Genomic DNA, 20,297 nt, shown 5'->3' on the forward strand with positions numbered 1-20,297 from the left:
ATCAAACCCAGACCGCTTCAACCATGGCAGAATGACCATACTAAGCGCCTCAAACGTTGCAGTCGCGCGCTGGAGAGACTATGGTGCAAAACCAGGTACCCTTGTGCGTTCTCCCTCTACAAATCTTCCTTCCTCACTTACACCTCCACGCTGCCAAGCAGGCCTACTTTGTAAACCTGATCAACACCCTCCCCACCTGCCCCCGCCGACTCTTCTCCACCTTCAATTCCCTGCTTGCTCCCCCCCTCCTCCACTCAGTACCTCACTCACCGCCCACAAGATCGCCACCCATTTTCACAACAAGATTGACGCAATTCGGAAGGAAATAGTCAACTCGCAATCTACCTCCCCTCCTAGCCTCCCCCCCCATCACCCCCTCATCTCTGCCCTCCTCTGACCTCGCAGCCGCACTGCCCCCCACCACAGCCAAGGCCCCGCTTACCGTAACCCCCTCAGCACTGTACTCCTTCAGCCCTGCTACCACTGAGGAAGCCACCAGGGTCTTCTCAGAAGCCCGTCTCACTACGTGCCCCCTGGACCCTATCCCCTCTTATCTCCTCCGGTCACCCCCCTCCTCCCTCATCCGCTCCCTCACCCACATCTTCAATCTCTCCCTCTCTACTGGCGCATTCCCCTCCCCCCTAAAGCATGCGCACATCACCCCCATACTCAAAAAGCCCTCCCTGGACCCCACAGACCCAAACAACCTCAGACCCACCTCCCTGCTGCCACTCACTTCCAAGCTCCTTGAGCGCTTAGTCTACGATCGCCTGAGCGCCCACCTAACTGACAACAACCTCCTTGACCCACTACAGTCCAGCTTCCGTCCCCAACACTCCACCGAAACCGCCCTCCTCAAAATCACTAACGACCTACTAACCGCCAAAGGTGACTACTCTGCCCTCCTTCTCCTGGACCTCTCCGCGGCCTTCGACACAGTTGACCACCCCCTCCTCCTTAATAAACTACTCTCCCTTGGCATCATAGACACCGCTCTATTCTGGTTCTCCTCCTATCTATCCCAACGCTCCTTCAGCGTTTCCTACAATGGTGCCACCTCCCCTCCCCCTCTCTGTTGGGGTCCCCCAAGGCTCTGTCCTCGGACCCCTTCTCTTTTCCATCTACACCTCCTCCCTTGGCAAACTCATACACTCCCACGGCTTCAACTATCACCTCTACGCTGATGACACTCAAATTTACCTCTCCACCCCTCACCTCACCCCTACATTCAAACTGCTAACTCTGACCTACAAAGCCATTCACAACACTGCCCCTAACTACCTCACCAACCTAATTCCCAAGTACCACCCTACCCGTACCCGTCGCTCCTCACAGGACCTCCTTCTGTCTTGCTCCCTGGTCTCCTCCTCCCACGCACGACTGCAAGACTTCTCCAGGTCCTCCCCCATCCTGTGGAACTCACTACCCCGATCCATCAGATTGTCGCCTTCCCTCCTCACCTTCAGGCGCTCCCTGAAAACCCACCTCTTCAGGGAAGCCTACCCCTCCCTTACCTAACAGCCGTCCTCCTTCATTTCTCCTACCACTCCATCCCCTACAGCCACTTCCTCCTGTACCACTACCCCCTCCCTCCTAGATTGTAAGCTCAAGTAGGGCCCTCTAACCCCTCGTGTGCTGTTTGTTGTTGCTGTTCTGTTTCATGTATTGTCCCCCCCCTCTATTGTACAGCGCTGAGCAAACCCTTTGGCGCTATATAAACTCGATGTAATAATAATAATAATAACCCAGCCATTCACCAACATGAACCTTTTAGCCTCTCTATACAGTGTCTTAAGCCAGCCAATAAACCTCCCCTCTAGGCCATACCGGTCCAGGAGGTGCCAGAGGTACTCATGATTGATTCGATCAAAGGCCTTTGCCTGGTCCACTGCCAGCAAGTACTTCCCCCAGCCCTCAGCCTTACACCGCTCCAGAGCCTCTCGGACAGCTAACACCGCTGTAAAGGTACTCCTGCCCTGGATCGAGCAATGTTGCTGCCGTGAAAGCAAATGACAAGCGCCAGAACAAGATCTTTGCCAGAACCTTTCTATCGACATTGAGAAGGCTAATGGGGCGCCAATTCTCAATAGCCGAAGGATCCTTACCTTTTGACAAAAGAATTACTGCAGATCGCCTCATGGAGGGAGGGAGAGAACCCTCATCTAAACAGCTGTTATAAACCTCCGCAAGATGGCGTGCCAAGCTAGACTTAAAAGTTTTTAAAAACTCAGCTGTCAAACCATCTGGCCCAGGAGTCTTTTTAATGGCCAGACTGTCAATAGCTTTGATCACCTCTTCTGCTGTAATTACCCCTGTCAAACTTGCCGGCGGGAAATTATTTTCCAAACTCCACCTGGACCCCCACCTGACCTCCCTGAACAGGAGCCTGGGATCCCTGGGATACCTTATCAGGCACCTTATCCCGATGCAGCGGGAGGTGAACCGGGGGAACGGACACAGAAGGCCCAGCTGTAACCTCCACCACCCCAGCCCCTATGGCTGCCTCCATCGATTTCTTTCCCTTCTTTTGAAGGGGAATGGACACCCCGGATGATATTACTGGAATCCTAACTGGGTTTGTAGACTCAACCAGGGCAACCTCAGGGACCACAGAAACCTCCTCCACCTCCCCAGGGCTTGCCCCAGAAGGGTAATGAAGGGTGGCCTTCATTACCTCCTCCGCCGCATCCTCAGCATCCAGCCTGTCTAGTTCCGCTACTAACTCTCTATCTGAGATGTTACGGAGGGCTTCAGGACATGAATTATAGGAATGCCCCACAGAACCACACAAGTTGCACCTTATTACGCTGCAATCCTTGGCCAAGTGCCCAATCTCCTGGCACAAGGAGCAGCGCATCACTGGACAGGTGGCGGCAAAATGCCCCTTGGCACCACACCGGTGACATACCTGCTATTGGCTGGGATAAAAAATAACTAACCTATCCCTGCCAAGGAAAGTAGAGGAAGGAATATGCTGGAGCACATTCCTCTCCACCTTCAAGCGGATGGTGGTCGTCCACCCGCCTCTCCAGATCCCCCTTTTATCCGTACTTTTACTCAGGGGTGCCATAACATCCCCATATCACCCCAGCCACACCACAATATCTGCAGGGGGGATGGACTCATTTCTCAACAGAACCGTTATTTTCTTGACCACGTTCTGGCGAGATATCAATTTTGGAGACAGACCAACCCACCTCGGGCTACGGGCATAGATGGAATCGTATCTTTGCCAAAAAAGATCTAGCAAGTCTGGCCGCATAAAATACACATCGTATTCGCCCGTACCTACTGTGGCAATGAAAGCAAACAGATCTGTTGCTTTATAACCCATCTCAAGAATACGATCGATTACTTCCCTCCGACCTAAAGGGGGGCCCTCCCCTGTCCATTTTAACTGGACGACATTTCTGCGGGCAGCAGATGTTGGTAGGTTGCCTGCCCTAGCTTGCAGTGGCCTGGCCGGCCCCTGCCCACCCCTAACCACCGCCGAGTAGCTTAAAGCAGGTGTAACTGCGGGGGCACTCCCAACAGAGGGAGCAGGGTCCGAGGAGACCACAGCCAGGGCAACAGAAGGAGCCTGAACCTGAGGACCAGGGACCACCGGGGTCAGACTCCTGAACCTGGGGACCCGGACTACCAGAAGGGGGACTGGACAAAGCAGAGCCCTGGGGGACCCACACCTGCACCTCAGAAACAATTACAGGGGAACTAAGCAGTGCCTGGCCCGCAGGGACTTGGGTTTGGGAACTCAGCCAACCAGATGGGGACCCCAACGGGACAGACACAACCCCAACACCTTCCACAGCCTTCAAGGGGGCGGAGCCAATGGGAGCCTGCAGCGGGGGGACAGAGGAACCCGGACCACCTGATCCCCGCACTGCAGGAGGAGCCTGCACTATAGGTATAGCCCCAGACATATTACCAGCAGGGATGTCCATTGGCACGTCACCGCCAGACTTTGCAGAGTTCTGCAGCACACCTCCGGCTATCAGCACACCATCCTTTACTAACACGGAGCTCCCCAGGGTGCTGGGGATCCTCTTCAGTTGGACGAAAACCACCCGGTCCTTCTTCACCGGCTTAGCCGGCTTATGCGGCATATTCTCTTCATCACTTCCGGAATCCTCGGAAGTGAACCGGAAGGGGTCACTTCTCAATGCCACCTCTATTTCCTGGACAAAACTGAGCTTTTCCGTGGTCTCCGCCTCCTCCACTTGCGTTCCCCAATCCGTGCTCTGCTGCCCGAGGGGGAGGGAGCCCGACTCACACGTGGCCTCGGCGTTCCTCCATATTGGCTGGCGCCATTTCCGAAATCAATGCAGCGGGCTCAGCCAGCCCCTGCACCGGCTCACCTCCCATCACCGATGCATCCGACAGCTCCTCCATGGAGGAGACCTCGTCCACAGGGCCTCTTGCCACCGCCACACACTTGCTTCTTGAGGGCCGTCACATACTTCCCTTGGAGGGAGACCCTCTGCTCTAAGACCTCCAGACCAGGCTTCATCCCCTGTCTCCACACACGGTCATAACTGGAATGTAGCTTTTTAAACTCCAAACTTAATTTGGCCTCCTTCTTCTGCACCGTCTTAATCCGAGCGACCACACTGTCTCTGTACTGTCTCTGTACTCCGCATGACCTTCCCCTTCTTTGGGGCTGTTCCCAGGTCCTCAGTGGTGGAGAGATCGGGACCAGTACTAGGCCCCTCAGGGGGCCTTCCTCCGGCAGGGCCAGGCCCAAGAGCAGACATCCTCCCTGGGCTGGCTGGGACAATCAAGCCCCTGGCTTTTCAGGCCTTCCTGGAACTCAGCAGAGCTCTCCAACTTGCGACCACACCCGTCAGGAAAGGAGATTTTTTATTGTACAATTGTAGCATACAAAACAGCCACAACTTTTTCTTATAAAAGTAAAAAATTATAAATAAATACAAACATAAACCACATGTACATACAAAAAGTCCTGAACTTCCTGAAAGGGAAAAACTCAACACAAAATGAAACAGCCATTTATGGCCTGCAGCATAGTAGTCCACGGCCTTTATGGCCTTAAACAGAAAAGTCCATACCTAAAAATAAAAAACCCAACATATATACATATAGGCCTTTATGGCCAAAGGAAGGAGCAACAAGGCCTGATGCTCCAGGCATACAAAAAAAAAAACACACCATCAGCATAAAAAATATATACTTATGAAGGGCCCTTATGGCCAAAAAAACAATCAATTTCCATCTCACTGCTTCCGACGGACCTTTGTAGACCCAGACAAACAAAAAAATAATTACATACCCAAGAAAAGGACTAACAAACTCAGACCTTCAGCATCTGCAGCCTTTCATCAAAAAAGGATCCATACCTGTAAAATCTAGGGGGGTGTAAAAGAAGAAAATAGGGACAGATGCCACCACCCGAGATCAACAGGCAGCAGCTACAGGCTTGATGTTCCTCCACGCCTCCATCCAAGCCTTCCGCCGCCACCTGCCTCTCTCAAGGCCCCGAATCTTCCCAACATCACCAAGGATGCCACACACCACTTCCTGGACGGGGAGGACTTTTTGCCGAATTGAAACCTGGCATTCCATGTGTAATAATGGACCACTAAGCTGACTAAAAACAAGGTGTCGAAATCAAAACCCAGGCGGCTTTCGAATACTCCATACACCCACTCCACATAAGACATGCAATGTAGGAAAGAAACACCCAGAGCCCCACCCACCTCTTTATATACTTCCATTTTAAAGGGGCACTGAAGCAAGAAGTGGTCCATAGTTTCCACTTCACCATGACACTCCGACCTCAGACAAACACGGTCATCCGGAGAACGGTACTTCAAGTTACCCCTCACATAAAGCCTGCCATGGAAAGCGAGCCAGGCCTGGTCCCTAAACTTCAAGGGAATCCGTTCTAGATTTATCAAACGTAAACCCTCCCTCATGATATGGTCTGGGCAATCTTTCAAGGCCAACGGCACATGGAAAGCGGTCGCCACAATCCTCTCACCCAAGAGCCTCCTAGGGAGGGATCTGACCTCCTCCACCGTCACATGCCACTGCCGGAGTAACTTCAGGCAGGGGGCCACATAAGCCGGGAGCTTACCGTGCTTGACCCGCAGGCTTCTGGCTGGCCCGCCACTCTCCCAACTGCTCAGAAAGAGTCTAAACCAAGTCCGAAACAGCCCTACCCATGCCGGTGGTCTCTCTGCCAGCATGTTACCAAAATTATGTTTCAAAAAGATCAGAGAGAAGAAAACTATCGGGTTGACCATACCTAGGCCACCCTCCCACCTGGATGAGTAGGTTACATCCCACCTGACAAGGTTCAGCCTGTTCCCCCATAACATCTGGAAGAAACAGCTGTAAATCCTCACATAGAGTGACTCTGGCAAGAGGCAAACAAAACTGACATACAAAAACACAGGGACCAAGAAAGTCTTGATCAGGTCAACCCTTTCCCTCAAGGAGAGCCGCCACCCCTGCCAGCATCTCACCTTGACCTCATCATCGGACAGGTTGGCCTCCCAACTTGACTTGCTGTAATCAGCAGGGCCTAAATTGATGCCTAAATTTTTCACACTGCTGAGGCACTGGGAAGGTGTCCGGAAGTGAGAAGCTCTAACCCTCCCCACCCATCCAAAGAACTTCACATTTGTCCTGATTGACCTTGGAGCCAGACGCCTCGGCATACTGATCCATCACCGAGACCACCTCCTGCGCCTCCCCGGTCCCGGAGATGAAGACAGAAACGTTGTCAGCATAGGCGACGACCCTCAGGGTTGGATCCCCAGCAGCACCCACCGGCACCCCACCCAACGCCCCACCATCTAGCCTCCTGACGAAGGGGTCGATAGCGAAAACGTATAACAGAGGGCTCAGCGGGCACCCCTGGTGCACCCCTGATCCAACCCCAAAAGGCTGCTCAACCCAACCATTCACCAACATGAAGCTCTCAGCCTCCCTGTATAACGTCTTAAGCCTGCCAATGAACCTCCCCTCCAAGCCATACCGGTCCAGGAGATGCCAGAGGTACTCGTGATTGACTCGGTCAAAGGCCTTTGCCTGGTCCACAGCCAGCAGAAACTTTCCCCATCCCTCAGCCTTACACCAAGCAATGCTGCTGATGAGAAAGCAAGCCGTCTGCCACTGACGACAAGCGCCAGAACAAGATCTTAGCCAGAACCTTTCTATCGACATTGAGAAGGCTAATGGGGCGCCATTTCTCAATAGCTGAAGGATCCTTACCCTTTGATAGAAGAATCACTGCAGACTGCCTCATGTCTATCCTACTCTGACTATTACCTCTCCTAAATGTGAAACCCGTACTGTCTGGGCTGCACTTAACCAAGGCCACCAGACCTGCTTCCCTGACTATAGCATTCAGAAAAACGCTATCATATCCCAGCCTGTCAATGAAGCCCCTCCTGTCCTTGGGCCTAGTTATGGTGTTGAAATCACCTCCAAAGACCACCAGCCGAGACGTAAAAAGGAAAGGATTGATCTTTGTGAAGAGACATTTCCTGTCCCACTTGGACTGTGGTCCATAAATGTTAATCGGGCACAGTTCCTGCCCCTTCACAAGGACAGCTAGGATCAGACATCGTCCAATCTCCACCTCAATGATCCGCCGGCACATTACCATACCAGTAAAAAGCACTGCAACTCCGCTGTAAGGCTCAGCCGCAAGAGACCAGAAAGAAGGCCCACGCCTCCACTCCCGCTTGCCCAGATGTATGTCAGCCAAGCTGGGCAACCTGGTCCCCTGCAAAAACAAAACATCAGCATCAATACTGCTGAGCAAAAATATGGCTGACTCTCTAGCACTTACAGACTTCAAACTGGCAACATTAATAGTTGCCACCTTTATCAAAGCGGGAACTGCCATTAAGACAATTGAGAGTGGCGTTTCTTAACCCTTTTTAGAAGGGTCCTCTGACCTCTTGAGAGACCCTCCTCCCTCCTCATCCTCCATTGGGGAGACAAGATCCTCAGACACCTCCTCCTCCTCCGACAGAGCCCCAAACATGTTGTCGAGGGCCAAGTCTCCCACCTCTAAAGAAGAGACAGACTCTGCAGGTGAGAGTACCGGCTTGTTGCGCCTCCCCACCACCGACCACCCCTCCTCCACCTGAATCCCACCCTGCTCACCCTGAACAGGGCCTGGGACCCATGAGATTCCCTACTAAGTTTTTCCCGCCTCAACCGGAGAAGGACAGGGGGAGCAGGCACTGATGGCCTAGATTTCCCAACCACCACCCCTGCCCCTCTGGCAGCCTCTGCCAGTTTTTTCCCCTTACTGGGAGGGGGGATAGACTCAACAGGAAGCACTACCGGGACACTAGCTGGGGTGGGCACAACTGGGGAGACTGAAACAGGAGGGACGACGGAGGCAACTCCTACCTCCACCAAGGCTGCTGCAGAGACCGACTTGGCCCTTTCCGCTGCCACCTCCGCCTCCTCGGCATCCATCCTGTCTAGTTCTGCAGCAATCTCTGCCACTGGGAGGTTGTGGAGTGCCTCCGGGCACTGGTTATATGTGTGGCCTAAGACCCCACAGAGGTTACATCTTACAACATTGCAATCTCTTGCCAAGTGACCGATCTCTTGACAAAGAGAGCATTTTATTACCGGACATGTGGCTGCAAAGTGCCCCTTTGCACCACACCTGTGGCAAACCTTTGGCTGACCAGCATAGAATATGACAATTCTATCCCTCCCTAAGAAGGCAGATGAGGGAATGTGCTGCAGCACATTGCCCTCCACTCTCAAGCGGACAGTTGTTGTCCATCCTCCTGTCCAAATCACCCTCTCATCAACCACCTTGCTGAGGGCCCCTAGGATGTCCCCAAACCTCTCCAACCATATAACAATGTCTGACGGCAGGAAGGACTCATTCCGCACAAGAATGGTCACTTTTTTAATTACATTTTGCCGCGATATCAGCTTGGGGGACAACCCCACCCACCTGGGACTATGAACATAGGTAGCCTCATAACGTTGCCAGAACAAGTCGAGTTGTTCTGGCCTCACAAACGAGACATCATATTCCCCAGTCCCCACTGGGGCTATAAAAGCAAAAATAGCTGCCCTGAAGCCCATCTCCAAGACGCGATCGATCACTTCCTTTCCACTCAAAGGGGGTCCCTCCCCTGACCCTTTCAACTGTACCACATTCCTCCTTACTGCTGAAGTGGGCAGATTGCCTGCCCGCACCAGCAACGACCTCACCGGCCCCTGCCCTCCTCTTACTGCTGCTGAATAATTCAAAACTGGCTTAACACCTGCAGCAGAAGAGACTGGACCAGGGGGGACAGAGGCTGACACCTGAGGAGCATGACCCTGCACTTTCACAGCACCTACACCAGCACCCAAGGGGGTGGGACCCACCAGGGCAGTATCCAGGGGGGTGGTACCCTGCAAAGGGGGGCCCGATGGGGAAGGACCCAACATAGCCGTGGATATTATCCCCGGGGGAAGGGGACCCCCCTTGGGGGAACCCACAGCTGCTGCATTAACACTCCGAGGGCCGGGACCAGCAGAACAAGTACCCAATGGGGCGGGGCCCACGGGGTCTGCGCCCGAGGGAGCGGGACCTACCACCTCCGCAACAACACTTCCCAGGGGGGGGGCCTAGTGGGACCAAAACTGGACTGACAGGGGGGAGGGCCGAGGCACCCTTCTCTTGCTCCACAGCGGAGCTCTGCACAACAAGCACACTTGCTTGTAAACCTGAGTCCATCATGCCCTCACTGTCTGGCAGCACGTTACCCACTGACATCACCGGGACCCGCTGCCTGTTCTTTTCAGCCACGGGCTCTCCCGCCCTCTCCATCAGGCTGCTCTCTAGGGAGCTGGAGATCCGCTGGAGTTTGACGTACACGGCCCTCTCTCTGACAGTTGGCTTCGCCGGCTTTGGCGTCTTCTCTTCCACCTCCGTGTCAGACTCTGATGTGAACCGGAAGTGGTCCGGACGGAGCGCCTGCTTCACCTCCGGCATGAAGCTCAATCCACCAGCTGCCTCCTCTTCCTCCACTCGGGTACCCCAATCCGCTCCTTGCTGTCCCGGGGGGATGGAGCCCGAACTTCCGGATTCCTCAGCGTCTTTCATAACCGCTGGTGCCATTTCCAAATTTGTTGCAGCGGGCTCAGCCAGCCTCTGCACCGGCACACCTCCAGTCACCGGTTCACCTCCCATCACTGGCTCACCTCCCATCACCGGCTCTTCAGATGACTCCTCCATAGAGGAGACCATATCCACGGGACCTCTTGCTGCCGCAACGCTCCTGTTTCTTGCTGCTTTAAAGTGGCTGTCATTAGCATACTTCTCCTTGTCGGTGGAGGAAGAGGTTAGGCCTGATATGGAGGAGCGTGCGGCTGCAGAATCATCAGAGTCTCTCCCGCCTGGGCAGCGTCCCACGGATTGGGGGACACGGATGGAGGAGGCAGAGCTGGCAGATGAGCTCCAGTTTACGGTGGAGGAAGGACCGGAACTGCGTCATGCAGACTTTCGGTTTTCGTCCGAGGAGGAGGAAGTGGACGCCGCAAGTGACGTCATCCCACGCAAACCCGCCAAGCCGGTGGCCAGGGAGCGTGCCGCTTTCGTGCGGCTGGATCACGGTCCACAGGAGGTGCTGGCTAAGAATGGACAGGACTCTGCTACCGGGACTGGTGAGGTATTCTCGAACATGGGGGTGACAAATGTTATATCTGTTGATGTGTCAGGAGCGCAGGTCCGCCCCACGGTCCTGACTAGGGGTCTCCTCTCCCCAGTAGTCCCACCGGGCCCCGCCCCCTCGGGGGTTGTGACAGCTGCGGGTGTACAGCCTCTTACTATTCCTCAGGGGGATTTGTCTTCTGAGCCCCTAGTACAGGCTCCTGTGGGTCAAGTCCAGGTGGGCTCCCCTGCCCGGGTGAGTGATGCCCACCTTCCAGCTCCCCGGGGTCCTGTTGTTTCACAGCCTGTGCCCCCTGTCTTGGCTGCCAGTGCAGTGGTTCCTCCTGAAGCAGGCTCCCCTGGTATTAGTGTCCCTAAGCCCGCGCTGAGCTACTCCGCGGCGGTTAGGGGTGGTCCAGGGCCCATGGGGTCAGCCAGGGCAAGGGCAGGCAACCTACCCACTGTAACAGCCAGGCGTAATGTAGTCCAAATTAAGTGGACAGGGGTGGGTCCCCCCCTTAGTAGGAGGGAAGTAATTGACCGAATCCTGGAGATGGGGTTCCAGGCAAATGAAATTTTTGCCTTTATCGCTCTGGTTGGGATCGGGGAATATGATGTCTCTTTCATGCGGCCTAACCCACTTGATTTATTTTGGCAGCGGTATGAGGCCAATTTTGTGTCCAGCCCCAGGTGGGTGGGTTTGACCCCCCGGCTTTTGTCCCGCCAGTCCCTAGTTAAAAAGGTTACAATCCTGGTGCGGAATGAATCCATCCCTGCTGCGGATATCCAGGTCTGGTTGGGCAGGTATGGAGATGTGTTGGGGCCATTGGGAAAGGTTCTGGATGACCGGGGAATATGGACCGGTGGGTGGACGGCTTCCGTTCACCTCCGTGTGGTCGGGAATGTTATCCAGCATGTCCCCTCCTCTGAATTTTTGGGGAAGGATCGGTTAATTATCTTATACCCTGGCCAGATGAGGGTCTGTCACTGGTGCGGGGCTAAGGGGCATTTTGCTGCCACCTGCCCGGTCGTATGTTGCTCTCTCTGCCAGGAGATAGGGCACTTGGCAAGAGATTGCAATACCATCAAGTGCAACCTCTGTGGTACGGAGGGGCACTCGTACAACAGGTGCCCAGAAGCCCTCCATAACCTCCCTGTTGGAAAATTGGCAGCTGAGTTTTCCCCCATGGATGCGGAGGAGGCAGGGGAGGAGTTAGTGAGGGCTGCTTTGGCTTTGGCAGCTACCCTGGCGGGGGAGGTGGAGGCTGCTGAGGCTTCTTTGGTCTCTGTCCCTTCTGCCCCATCTGTCCCAGTTGTGTCCTCTGTCGCCCCTTCTGGCATGCCTGTCCCCCCTCCTAGGAACAAGAAACAGCTGAGAGAGGCTGCTAGGGGGGCTGGGTTGGTGGAGGCCAGGTGTAGCATAGTTGTGGCCGCTCCCCCTGTGCTCTTGCCTTTGCGGAGGGAGAAGCCTGGTAAGAGGCCTCAGGAGTCCCAGGGTTCTGTCCCGGTAGGGGCTCAGGAGGAGGAGGGGTGGTCCCAGGTGTCTGGGGGTAGGCATAGGCCTGTACTATCCTCTGCGGGGTTAGTCTCCTTTCTGGAGGTGGGGGAGGTGGCCCTGGAAAACCGATTTGGGGCTCTATCGGGGATGAGGGTGAGTTGGATCCCACTTCTCCGATGGAGGATGAGGAGGCGAGAGGGCCCCTGAAGCGTGTAAGGGACCCTGCTAAAAAAGTCAGGAGGAGGATTAAGAGACGTCCCTCTCAATTATCTTAATGGCAGTTCCCGCTCCGATAAAGGTGGCAACCATTAATGTTGCCAGCATAAAGTCTGTAAGTGCTAGAGAAACAGCCTTATTTTTGATCAGTGGGATGGAAGCTGATATTTTCTTTTTGCAGGAGACCAGGTTGCCCACCTTGGCTGATGAGCATCTGGCCAAGCGTGAGTGGAGGCGTGGGCCCTCCTACTGGTCTCTTGCGGCTGAGCCTTACAGCGGAGTCGCGGTGCTTTTTACCGGCATGGTAACATGTCGGCGGATAATTGAGGTAGAGATCGGAAGATGTCTGATTCTGGATGTTATCGTAAGGGGGCAAGAGCTCCGTCTCATTAATATCTATGGCCCACAGTCCAAGTGGGACAGGAAGAACCTCTTTGCGAGGATTAAACCTTACCTCTTTACATCCCGGCTGGTAGTCTTTGGAGGTGATTTTAACACCATTACTAGGCCCAAGCACAGGAGAGGCTTCACTGACAGGCTGGGATATGATAGCATTTTTCTAAATGCTATAGTCAGGGAGGCAGGTCTGGTTGACGCTTGGATTCAAAGTGTCCCAGACGGCACGGGTTTCACCTATAGGAGAGGTAATAGCCAGGAGTAGGATAGACAGGTTTTTTTTGAAGGAGAACTCTGCCTTCTCGGCACCTGAGTGTCAGGCGGTGGAGTTTTCCGATCACCTTATGCTGTCTGTCACCTTGAATATTTCAGACACGCCGCTGAGAGGAAAGGGCATCTGGAGGATGAAATTGTCTCTGCTGGAGGACGAGGAGGTGAGACGATCTTTCGAGGAGTTCTTTCAGGCACAGGAGACTGTGCTGGATTTCTGCGGCAGTAAGTCTGAGTGGTGGGAGCTCACCAAAGTGCGGATCAGCAGGTTTTTCAAGGCTATTGGTAAGAGACGGCAGTTTAAACAGTATAACGCCTACCAGCTCGACCTCCTTGTTTCTAGCGGTGGAGATTCGGGGGCAATCTCGGAGGTAAAGCTTCTCCTTAGGAAACTCCAGTATGATCGGCGTGCCTCTTTGGTTCTGGAGAGGGATTATGGGAAATACCACTCACCCGACCCTTTCCAGAATTGCAAACGGAGTGCATCAGTTAAGACGATCTCTGCTCTGAGGGATAGTACGGGGTCCCTGGCGAAATCCAGGTCAGGGATCCTGGAGGTCTCCAGGTCTTTTTATGCGGATTTACTGAGTGAGAGGCACCTTGACCGGACAGGGATGTCGAGCTTTCTGGAATCCACGCCTGGTCTGGACAGTGATGTCCCTCTGGCGAGTTTGACTGAGGAGATTACTGCAGAAGAGGTGTCCAGAGCGATTGATAGTCTGGCCATTAAAAAGACTCCTGGGCCAGACGGTCTGACAGCCGAATTTTTTAAGACTTTTAAATCCTGCCTAGCACCTTGTCTCGCGGAAGTGTATAACAGCTGTCTGGATGAGGGATCTCTCCCTCCTTCCATGAGACAGTCTGCAGTTATCCTCCTGTCAAAGGGTAAGGATCCTTCGGCTATTGAGAACTGGCACCCCATCAGCCTCCTCAATGTTGATAGAAAGGTTCTGGCGAAGATCTTGTTCTGGCGCTTGTCGTCAGTGGCAGACAGTTTGATTTCTCATCAGCAGCATTGCTCGGTTCAGGGCAGGAGTACCTTTACAGCGGTGTTAGCTGTCCGGGAGGCTCTGGAATTATGTAAGGCTGAAGGATGGGGAAAGTACTTGCTGGCGGTGGATCAGGCAAAAGCCTTTGATCGAGTTGATCACAAGTACCTCTGGCATCTCCTGGACCGATATGGTTTGGAGGGGAGGTTCATCGGCTGGTTGAAGACATTGTACCAAGGGGCTGAGAGCTTCATGTTGGTGAATGGTTGGGTTGGGCAGCCCTTTGAGGTTGGATCTGGGGTGCGCCAGGGGTGCCCGCTGAGTCCCTTGCTCTATGCCTTTGCCATCGACCCCTTCGTCAGGAGACTAGATGGCGGGGCGCTGAGCGGGGTGCCGGTGGGTGCCACTGGAGATCCGCCTTTGACAGTTGTGGCTTATGCTGATGACATTTCTGTTTTCATTTCTGGACCAGAGGAGGCGCAGGAGGTGGTTTCAGTAATGGATCAGTATGCTGAGGCATCAGGTTCCAAGGTCAATCAGGACAAATGTGAAGTTCTCTGGATGGGCAGGGAGGGTGAGAGCTTTTCACTCCCGGACTCCTTCCTGGTGCTTCAGCTGAACATCAAAGTGTTGGGCATCAATTTTGGCCCTGCTGACTACAGCAAGCAAAATTGGGAATCCAAGCTGTCGGATGCCGAGGTCAAAGTGAGATGCTGGAAGGGGTGGCGGCTCTCCTTGAGGGAAAGGATTGATTTGATCAAGACTTTCCTGCTCCCAGTCTTTTTGTACGTCAGCTTCGTTTGCCTCTTGCCAGAATCGCTCTATATGAGGATCTGTAGCTGTTTCTTCCAGATGTTATGGGGGAATCGGCTGAACCTCGTCAAGAGGGACGTGACTTACTCATCCAGGAGGGTGGCCTAGGTATGGTCAACCCGGTGGTCTTTTTCTCTCTGATGTTTTTGAAACATAACTTTGGTAACATGCTGGCAGAGAGACCGCCTGCATGGGTAGGACTGTTCCAGATCTGGTTTGGACCCTTTCTGTGCAGTTGGGAGAGTGGTGGGCCAGTGAGAAGCCTGTGGGTCAAGCATGGTGAGCTCCCGGCTTATGTGGCCCCATGCCTGAAGTTACTCCGGCGGTGGCATGTGACTGCGGAGGAGATCCGGTCCCTCCCCAGGAGGCTCCTGGGTGAGAGGATTGTGGCATCTGCTTTCCATGCGCCGCTGACCTTGAGAGATTGCCCGGGCCATGTTATGAGGGAGGGTTTGCGGTTGATAAATCTGGAGCAGATCCCCCTGAAGTTGCGGGACCAGGCCTGGCTCGCCTTCCACGGCAGGCTCTACGTGAGGGGTAACCTGAAGTACCGTCCTCCGGATGACCGTGGTTGTTCGAGGTCGGAGTGTGGGGGTGAAGTGGAGACTATGGACCACTTCTTGCTTCAGTGCCCCTTTAACGTAGAGGTGTATAAACAGGTGGGAGGGGCTCTGGGTGTTCCTTTCCTCCATCGCATGTTGTATGCGGAGTGGGTGTACGGAGCATTCGAGCGTCGCATGGGTTTTGATTTGGACACCTTGTTTTTAGTCAGCTTAGTTGTCCGTTATTACACTCGGATGGCACAGTGTCAGGTCTCCATTCGGCAGAAGGTCCTCCCTGTTCAGGTGGTGGCGAGTGACATCCTTGGTGAGGTGGGAAAAATTCAGGGTCTTGAGAAAGACAGGCTGCGACGCAGAGCTTGGATGGAGGCGTGGAGGAACATCATGCCTGTTGCTGTGGTCTGTTGATCTCAGGTGGTGGGATATGTCCCTAGTTTCTGCCCTCTGCACTCCCTAGCTTTTGAGTTTCGGTCTTTTTGGTAGCCTTTTGCATGGTAGGTTGTAGGGGTCAGACGTGGAAGACCTGAGGGTTCCTTAGCCCTCCCCTGTAGTGTAATAGTGTGGTTAGGTTTTTTTTGTGTATAGTTTAGGCCATATAGGCCGTAAGTGGCAGGTTTAATATGGAAATTGAATATGGTTTATGTTTATATCTGAGCCATAAAGGCTCCTAATTATATGGTCTCGGCCATAAAGGCTTTGTACTGTATATATTGTATATACCTTTAGATTTTCCTTTCAGGTTATGGACTTTTATTTAGGAGCCGTTCAGGCTGTGTTTGAGTTTTTTTCCCCCAGGAACTGTTGGGACTTTTTAGTTTCCTTTGTGTTGAGTTTTGTATTTATTTATTTATTTATATTTTTTACTTTTATACATAAGTTTGATGGATATGTATGACATTAATACATAAATAAAAAATCTCCATTCCTGACGGGTGTGGTTGTATGCTGGCGAGTTCAGCTGAGCTACAGGAAGGCCTGAAAAGCCAGGGGCTTGATTGTCCCAGCCAGCCCAGGGAGGATGTCTGCTCCTGGGCCTGGCCCTGCAGGAGGAAGGCCCCCTGAGGAGCCTAGTACTGGTCCTGACTTTTCCAACATAGAAGACCTGGGAACAGCTCCCAAGAAGGGGGAAGGTTATGAGGAATACCATGACCGAGTGGCGGCCCGTATATGTACGGTGGAAAAGGAGGAGGCTAAGCTGGCTAAGCTCAGCTTGGAGCTGAAGAAGCTCCGCAGTTTGTACGACCGAGTGTGGAGCACGAAGCGACAAAGCATTGAGCCGGGCCTGGAGGCTCTGGAACAGCGGGTTTCCCTGCAAGGAAAGTACGTTGCCGCGCTGAAGAAAAAGAGTGGTGTGATGCGGGAAAAGTTTTCCAATGACAGCAGATTCAAGGCTGCGAGGAGTAAGTGTGTGGCAGCGGCGAGAGGTGCAGTGAGCAGGGAGTCCTCAGTGGAGGAGCTGTCAGATTCACCGATGGTGGAGGGTGAGAAGGAGCAGAGGCTGGCTGAGCCTGCTACGGTTGTCCAGAAAATGGCGGCGGCTGATATGGAGGACGCCGAAGACGCGTGCAGATCAGGTTCCCTCCCCCCTGGGCAGCAGAGTGTGGATTGGGGCTCCCGCGTGGAGGAGGCGGAGTCGGCGGGAGAGTTACGCTTCATACAGGAAGTAGATCCGGGTCTACAAGGTGGCCACTTCCGGTTTACCTCAGAGGAGTCTGGAAATGAAGAGGAAGATAGCGTGGTGGCTCACAAGCCGGTAAAGACGGGCAGTTTTTGTGAAGTTGCAGCGAATTCCGAGATCTCTGGAGAGCAGTCTGCTAGTGGAAGCTGGTGGGCGGGCAGCCGAGGGCATGCAGCGGGACTCTGTAAAGCCGGAGGAAGGCGGGGCTAAGGACACAATGGACGGTAGTATGTCAGTGGCTATGTCTGTCAAGGAGGCTTCTTCGGAGGCTCAGGGGTCAGGTGATGTAGTCTCCTCTGTTCCTGTTGGTTCTGGCCTCGCTGGTCCTGTCCCATCTAGGACTGAGTCTGCTCCTGGTTTGGTCTCTGTCCCCGTGGCTCCATCCGTTGGCCGAGTCCTGGAGGGTCCCTTTTCAGCTAAGCCTAGCCCTCAGGCTCAGGTTTCCCCAGTTCCTAGCTTACAGGATTTCCGCTCACGGGGCCCGGGCCCTCAGGCTCAGGTCCCCCTTAGTCCCAGTTCCCCGGGTCCAGTTCCTCTGGGTCCGGTTATCCCCGCTATGGTCCCATCTGGTTCTGGCCTTTCCACAGTGGGTGCCCCCGCTGCAGTACCCGCCTTAAGTTACTCGGCGGTTGTAAGGGGTGGTCAGGAACAAGTAAGGCCTGTCCTGTCGCGGGCAGGTAATTTACCGACCGCAGCAGCCAGGAGGAATGTGGTGCAATTAAAATGGACCGGGGAGGGCCCCTCTCTAACTAGGAAGGAGGTAATAGACAGGGTGTTGGAAATGGGATTCAAGGCAACCAACATTTTTGCCTTTATTGCCCCAGTGGGGACTGGAGAGTATGACATCTCCTTTATGAGAGCTGAATTATTGGATTTGTTCTGGCAGAAGTACGAATCTACTTATTTTAGGAGTCCTAGGTGGGTGGGTTTGACCCCCAAATTAATCTCCCGTCAGACGCTGATTAAAAAAATCACCATCCTGGTGAGAAACGAGTCCATTCCAGCATCTGACATTGTAGTTTGGCTTGGGAGGTATGGAAATGTGATGGGAGCCCTCAGTAAAGTTCTGGATGAAAGAGGTATATGGACAGGTGGGTGGACAACTACTGTCCGCCTAAGGGTGGAGGGAAATGTGGTGCAACACATACCATCATCGACCTTTCTGGGGAGGGACAAGTTCATTATTTTGTATGCTGGCCAGCCACGGGTGTGTCACTTTTGCGGGGGCAAGGGGCACTTTTCGGCTACCTGCCCTGTGATTCGCTCCTCCCTGTGTCAGGAGATAGGGCACCTGGCCAGGGACTGCAACATCATAAGGTGTAATTTGTGTGGGATGATAGGGCACTCTTATAATCAGTGCCCCGAGGCTCTCCGGAACCTCTCTGAAAAGGAGCTGGCGGCGGAATTAGATAGGATTTATGCTGAGGAGGCTGAGGTAACAGCGGAGAAGGTTGCCATGGCTTCAGCAGCAACGGTGGTGGGAGTTGGGGATGGTCAGGCAGGCCCCATTGTTCCCGTTCCCCTTGTTGAGCCTCCACCTGCTAAATCCATGTCCCAAGTAGCCTTTTCTGTCATTTCTCTCCCCCCCCGGAAGGAAGGGGATAAGTTGGCTGAGGCAGCCAAGGGGGCGGGGGTGATAGAGTCAAAATCCAGAAAGCCTTCTGTGCCAGCTCCCCTGGTTCTTCTCCCGCTACGGCGGGGTAAAGTGCCCACTAAGGAACCCCAGGGGTCACAGGGTCCGGTCCAGGGCGGGCAGGATGTGGTCCAGGGGGAGGAGGGGTGGTCAGTGGTGGGAGGGAATCGCAATAGGCCTGTTCTCTCCCCAGTAGGGTCGGTTTCCTCTCTGGAAGTTGAGGGACCGACTCTGGAAAACATGTTTGGGGCTCTGTCGGGGAGGAGGAGGAGTCGGGTGGTTCACCTTCCCCTATGGAGGATGAGGAGGTGGGAGGGGCTCAGAAGAGATCTGGGGACTCTCCTAAGAAAGTCAAGTAGAAGGTTAAGAAACGCCTCTCTCAATCGCCTTAATGGCTGTTGCCGCTCCGTTAAAGGTGGCAACAATTAATGTTGCCAGCATAAAATCTGTAAGCGCTAGAAGTACGGCCTTATTTTTGCTCAGTGGTATTGGTGCTGATGTTTTGTTTTTGCAGGAGACCAGGCTGAGTAGCCTTGCCGATATACACCTGGCAAAAAGGGAGTGGAGGTGTGGTCCCTCCTATTGGTCTCTTGCGCCCGAGCCTTACAGTGGAGTTGCGGTCCTTTTAACTGGCATGGTAACTTGCCGGCGGGTCATTGAGGTGGAGATCAGAAGATGTCTGGTCCTTGACGTCCTTTTGAAGGGGCACGAGTTGAGGCTTATTAACATCTATGGGCCTCAGACTCAGTGGGACAGGAAGTGCCTCTTTAAAAAGATTAAACCCTTTATTTTTACATCCCGACAGGTTGCCTTTGGGGGTGATTTCAACACCATCACTAGGCCTAAGGACAGGAAAGGCTCCAATGATAGGTTGGGATATGATAGCGTTTTTTTAAATGCGATAGTCAGGGAAGCAGGTCTGGTGGACGCCTTGGTTAAGTGCAGCCCGGACAGCACAGGGTACACATTTAGGAGAGGCAGAAGTGAGAGTAGGATAGATAGGTTTTTTTTAAAGGGGGACTCTGCCAGCTTGGCACCTGTGTGTCGGGCGGTGGAGTTTTCCGACCACCTTTTGCTTACTATGTCTTTGAACGTTTCAGGTACTCCACTAAAGGGGAGGGGTGTCTGGAGATTGAATTCATCTCTGCTGGACGACGAGGATGTGAGACGATCTTTCAAGGACTTTTTCCAGGCTCAGGAGACCATCCTGGATTTCTGCTGCAGTAAGTCAGAATGGTGGGAGCTCACCAAGGTGCGGATTGGCGGGTTTTTCAAGGCCCTAGGTAAGAAAAAGCAATTTGATAAATATGTTGCCTACCAGCGGTTGAGGAGGAAACTCGATTGTCTTGTCTCTGAGGGTGGAGATTCTGGGGCAATCTCAGAGGTCAAGCTTCTCCTTAGGAAACATCAGTATGATCGGCATGCCTCCTTGGTTCTGGAGAGGGACTACGGGAAATACCATTCGCCCGACCCTTACCAGAACTGCAAGCAAGGTATAGCGGTTAAGACGATCACTGGTCTGAAGGACAGTACAGGTTCCCTGACAAAGTCCAGGGCAGGGATCCTGGAGGTCTCAAGGGCTTTCTTTGCAGATCTTTT

This window comes from Staurois parvus, unplaced genomic scaffold (assembly GCF_062004578.1).
Source record: "Staurois parvus isolate SC_StPar_1 unplaced genomic scaffold, SC_StPar_1.0 ptg000977l, whole genome shotgun sequence".
NCBI lineage: Eukaryota > Metazoa > Chordata > Amphibia > Anura > Ranidae > Staurois > Staurois parvus.